The sequence below is a fragment of the Bufo gargarizans genome, chromosome 3 (assembly GCF_014858855.1).
Source record: "Bufo gargarizans isolate SCDJY-AF-19 chromosome 3, ASM1485885v1, whole genome shotgun sequence".
NCBI classification, from domain to species: domain Eukaryota; kingdom Metazoa; phylum Chordata; class Amphibia; order Anura; family Bufonidae; genus Bufo; species Bufo gargarizans.
The window spans coordinates 551,646,447-551,652,446 of NC_058082.1; positions in this window are offsets into that span (position 1 = coordinate 551,646,447).

The following is a 6,000-nucleotide window of genomic DNA, read 5'->3' on the forward strand; positions in this document are numbered from 1 at the left end:
GCTTTGGGGCCCCAGCTCAGAAGGGGCCCGGGAGCTCATTGCTGGGGACAAACAATAGGGAAATCACAGCAGCACTATTACGTTTATTTTGCCTCCCCTCCCCTGTCCGCGTGGCGATCTCAGCTCCGAGCAGATCGATTCCCCATCGCTGAGGGGATCCAGGGCAGCCAGAAGCAGGGACCGCCCCCTCAGCAGGCTAGCCAATCAGCACCTGGATAAAAAGGGCTGCTCTGATTGGCTGTGTGATCCAAGGGGAAGAGTCCTGTGAACTAAACAGAGTCTTGCAGGAGTCCTTCCTCCCCCTGCACTAGTTTCCTCATGGCCCTTATACTCCCCTCCGCCCCCAGGTGCCCCTGATGCTCCTTCCCGCCCCCAGGTGCCTCGCTGCCCCTGATGCTCCTTCCCGCCCCCAGGTGCCTCGCTGCCCCTGATGCTCCTTCCCGCCCCCAGGTGCCTCGCTGCCCCTGATGCTCCTTCCCGCCCCCAGGTGCCTCACTGCTCCTTATGCTCCTTCCCGCCCCCAGGTGCCTCACTACTTGCCTCTGCTTCTTCCCGCCCCCAGGTGCCTCGCTGCCCCTGATGCTCCTTCCCGCCCCCAGGTGCCTCGCTGCCCCTGATGCTCCTTCCCGCCCCCAGGTGCCTCACTACTTGCCTCTGCTTCTTCCCGCCCCCAGGTGCCTCGCTGCCCCTGATGCTCCTTCCCGCCCCCAGGTGCCTCGCTGCCTCTGCTGCTCCTTCCCGCCCCTAGGTGCCTCGCTGCCCCTGACGCTCCCTCCCGCCCCCAGGTGCCTTGCTGCCTCTGATGCTCCTGCCCGCCCCCAGGTGCCTCGCTGCCTCTGATGCTCCTGCCCGCCCCCAGGTGCCTCGCTGCCCCTGACGCTCCCTCCCGCCCCCAAGTGCCTCTCTGCCCCTGATGCTCCTTCCCACCCCAGGTGCCTCGTTGCCCCTGACGCTCCCTCCCGCCACCAGGTGTCTCGCTGCCCCTGACGCTCCCTCCCGCCCCCAGGTGCCTCGCTGCCCCTGACGCTCCTTCCCGCCCCCAGGTGCCTCGCTGCCCCTGACGCTTCTTCCCGCCCCCAGGTGCCTCGCTGCCCCTGATGCTCCTTCCCACCCCCAGGTGCCTCGCTGCCCCTGATGCTCCTTCCCGCCCCCAGGTGCCTCGCTGCCCCTGATGCTCCTTCCCGCCCCCAGGTGCCTCGCTGCCCCTGATGCTCCTTCCCGCCCCCAGGTGCCTCATTGCCCCTGATGCTCCTTCCCGCCCCCAGGTGCCTTGCTGCCCCTGATGCTCCTTCCCGCCCCCAGGTGCCTCATTGCCCCTGATGCTCCTTCCCGCCCCCAGGTGCCTTGCTGCCTCTGATGCTCCTTCCTGCCCCAGGTGCCTCGCTGCCTCTTATGCTCCTTCCCGCCCCCAGGTGCCTCGTTGCCCCTGATGCTCCTTCCCGCCCCCAGGTGCCTCGCTGCCCCTGATGCTCCCTCCCGCCCCCAGGTGCCTCGCTGCCCCTGATGCTCCTTCCCGCCCCCAGGTGCCTCGCCATGCCCAGCCACTCTGCATCACATTCAGTAAAAGGGCGCCCGCCCCCATACATGACAATGAGTTGAGTTGCCTCTGCCTTCAGAGAACAAGCTGGCGGCACGCTATGTAAATGAATCTCATCAGGTAGCGCAGTCGCATCCCGCCCACCAAGTGAAGTCCCCCTCAAGGGGTGCAGCATCACGGCACTGGCAGAGGGAGGCACAGCAGGCATGCACAGGACTTGTTTTTCAGGTATGTGCCTGGGCCCCCCTTTGCCTTGCCTACTAGTGCACAGTGGTTCTGGGGCCTCTCTGGGCATGAGATAGGAGGAGGGCAGAGTCCAAGTGGTTCACCCTTTCCTCCTGGACTTCACAGACTAGGAGAGGAGAGAAGGCCAGGTACAGCAGCAGGCAAAGTCCTGAGTGTGCAGCCACACGCCGCCATCCCAGCCTCCTGTATAATAAAAGGTGTGCATCTGTTATAGGAGGCTGGCATGGGCAGCTGCCAGGTAGCCAGATCACAACCTCTGCCCAATCCTTTCTCTGCCAGCCTCCTGTACTATAGCATGCGATACATGGCAGCGCCCCTCTCTGCTCGCTGTTCTGCCATTAGTGTTTATTGTGGCACTCTTAAGTTACATATACGGTACATACATGTGATGCCAGGATGGTCCGGGGCTGGCATCGGGTGCGTGTGTATGTGTGCCATAATACGCACTAGTACATGGCAGAGCAGTGGAGGCTGCCACGTACTGCATGCTATAGTACTGGAGGCTGGCAGAGGTGGGTAGAGGTTGGGATGAAAGTTCCAAACACCCCACTTTCCCAATGTTTTAAAGATAAATAAATATAAAAAAGCATTGCCGTGTCCAAAAGTAAAAAAATACAAATAATTTCCACGCACGGTGCACGCCGGGACTGAAAGCCATCAGAACACGATTCAACTTTTTTTGTTTAAAAAAAAGTCTGGAGAAGGAAAAATGTTAAAAATTCTGTCTAAAGACCAAAGGATTTTAGCCCCAGATAAGCAGAAAGCAAGAATAATAATAAAATGCCTCAAAAGCGTCGCCCGCACGTCCCGGATTGTGCCGCAAATGATAAAATATATCAACCGTAATCTGCAGCGTCGGGGATTCTCTCCATTTACTTCTCCTTAATGCTCCCTCGCGACTGTTCACACAAGAGGCCGGCGCAGCATTTTATAGTAAAAATAAGAGGGTGGGGGCAAAAAAGTATTTTTTAACCCCTTCCTAACATCTGCCGCACACATGTAGTGGATGTCGATAAAGATGGCTTCATGCAGGGCCGTCTTTACCAAGGGGCAGCTGGCCCGGGCCCAGTTGCTCCTGGGGGGCCCAAGGCAGCCGCCTCTTGAGCCCTGCTAGCTACTGCCCCGAGTGTCAAGCTGTCTGTGTTAAAGTTGTGATCTAGGACCTTAAATGACATCATCACCATGTGACCAGTAACCTAGCAATTACTGGTCACATGGCTATGAGGTCATCACAGGTCCTAGCAGGAGTGTTGCAGAAGTTAACTGTGGAGCTTTTTTGTGTGAAGATTACATCAGAAAAAGGTGACAGGGGCTATGTTAATATACTGTAAACTACTGTATAGTGGGGTGCTGTATATTGTGTGGGGGCCTGTATACTGTGGGGGGCTGTATATTGTGTGGGACTGTATACTGTGTGGTGGGCTGTATACTGTGTGGTGCGCTGTATACTATGTGGAGGCCTGTGTACTGTGGGGTGGCCTTATACTGTGTGGTGGGCTGTATACTGTGTGGTGGGCTGTATACTGTGTGGGGGGGCTATATACTGTGTGGTGGGCTGTATACTGTGTGGGGGGGCTATATACTGTGTGGGGGGCTATATACTGTGGGGGGGGCTGTATACTGTGTGGGGGCCTGTGTACTGTGGGGGGGCCTTATACTGTGTGGTGGGCTGTATACTGTGTGGGGGGGGCTATATACTGTCTGGGGGGGCTGTATACTGTGTGGTGGGCTGTATACTGTGTGTGGGGGGCTGTATACTGTGTGGAGGGGCTGTATACTGTGTGGGGGCTGTATACTGTGTAGAGGCCTGTATACTGTGGGGGGCTGTATACTGTGTGGGGGGCTGTATACTGTGGGGGAGGGCCTGTATAGTGTGGGGGGGGCCTGTATAGTGTGGGGGGGCCTGTATAGTGTGGGGTGCCTGTATAGTGTGGGGGGCTGTATATTGTGGAGTGCTATACTGCTGTACTGTATACTGTGGGGGTCTCTATACTGTGGGTGCGGTATAGTGTATACTGAGGGTGCGGTATAGTGTGGAGTGCTATACTGCTGTACTGTATAGTGTGGGGGACTCTATCGTGTATAGTTTGGGGTGCTGTATACAGTGAGGTGTTGTACACTGTGAGGTGCTGTATACTGTGGGCTGCTATACTGCTCTACTATATACTGTGGGGTACTGTATAGTGTGGGGTGCTATACTGCATACTGTGTGGTGCTGTGTACTATAGGGTGCTATACTGCATACTGTGTGGTGCTGTATACCATAGGGTGCTATACTGCATACTGTGGGGTGCTGGGGTGCACTGTAACACTAGGGTGAGCCCGAGCCCCGGCCCCGGTGCCCACTTCCAGCCTGAGCCCAGCTGCCCAGAGCACTGATCCTGAGCCGCTGGAGTCTTCAGAACTGGAAGTATTTATATCACTGGACTCTACCAGATGTGTGGATTTTGTGTGTGTGTTGTGGTGGAGGCGTGATTGCTGCTAAGGTGTGGGAAGGCGGGATCCATGGGCCCAAGTAAATTTTTGCCCAGGGTCCAATCAATATTAAAGACGGCACTGGCTCCATGGCTGAGGATGCCGGGTCTGTTACACAGCAGACACTCCAGGACGGAGTCTGTGATCGGCGATAGCGCTGATTACAGACACTTAACCCCTCACAAGCCATGGTCAATTACGACCATGGCATCTGGTAAAATCCTGGGCCTGACTGACGTCCCCGAACCAAGATGGAGGGAGCCATTTGGTTGCCATCTCGGCCTCGGGCTCTGTGAATGCTCGGAGGCCGCCTGCCTGTGACAGGGCTCCATAGGAACACAGTGAATCTCCCATAGGCTGCAGTGTTAGATTATTGCAGTCTATGGAAGAAGCGATCAGACGAGGGCATGTTAAAGTCCTCTCTGGGGACTAAACACAAGTGGACTTCAGAGATTGCGTTGCTTCTGCCGCTGCGCGGTTCTGTGGACCCCGTACCCCTCTGTGACATCACTCATTAACCCCCTGACTACCATTTTCATGTAATTTGTTATCTCGCTTTCTCAGGTGTATTACAGTTCTGCGGCCGTCAGCCGGCTCTCATGTCCTGGTTCATTATTTTACATGACACTAGCACCGGGTCAGATAGCATTTTTGTATAGTCGGGTGGTTGGCCCACTGCGGCTGCGCTGTGTGAGATTGTGGGTTTTTATATATTTTTGTCACCCATCCAATGACAATAAACTGCCGCGGTACATGGACACACAGGGAAAGGGGGAGGCAATCACTACACCCGGGCACACCGGCCTCACCCGTACCTGCATGTAGACGAGGTCACCCCCACATTCAGCTCGTGGCTCACTCACTCATGATGGCCGACCAGAACCACGGTGCCCCCATCAGAAGGTACAAGCATGCTGCCATCATCGCTAGGGGGCGCCACCGTCTTGTGTGCTGAGTGATGACGCTGCTCAGGTCACAGGACGACGTATAGTTTCCGCTCGTAGTTTTGAAGCACAGCCCCTGACTACCTATACGCGGGAACGTATACGCCGTATACACTTTCCATCAGTTCTCTGTATCCTGCGATCCTCAGACTCTGATGTAACTACAAGTCCCAGCACACCCTGGAAGCTGCAGGCCCATGACAGGCCGGGGCTTATATCATAGCTACAGAGCCCCAGTGTAGAGGCACAAACTCACCGTCACCAATAAATACAACCAAAGCCTGTAACGTGTGGGAACATTGGCATCACGGAGGGAGAGTGGTGACGTCAAGGGGGGGTGGTGATGTCACAAGGGGGAGGGTGGTGACATCACTGGGGGAGGGTGGTGACGTCAAGGGGGGGGGGGGTGGTTACTGCTGACGGCCCAGGATTCAGACCCTCCAAGTGGATGATGCGTTTGGCTCATGTCCGTGTATAAAGCTGTAATAATAAACATCCTACAAAAATAAAACCCCAGGAAACTGATAAAATCCTTGAATTCATGTTTAATTTTGTGATTTTCACTTAGAAAAATTCTATGATAAATAAAAGAACAAAAAACAGAAGTTTAGGATCCTGTAAAGCTCTATACAATGGGGTGCAATCTGTATAAATAGGGGGGGGGCCCACATATAAAACGAAGATCAACATCCAAATGATAAAATATATCAACCGTAATCTGCAGCGTCGGGGATTCTCTCCATTTACTTCTCCTTAATGCTCCCTCGCGACTGTTCACACAAGAGGCCGGCGCAGCAT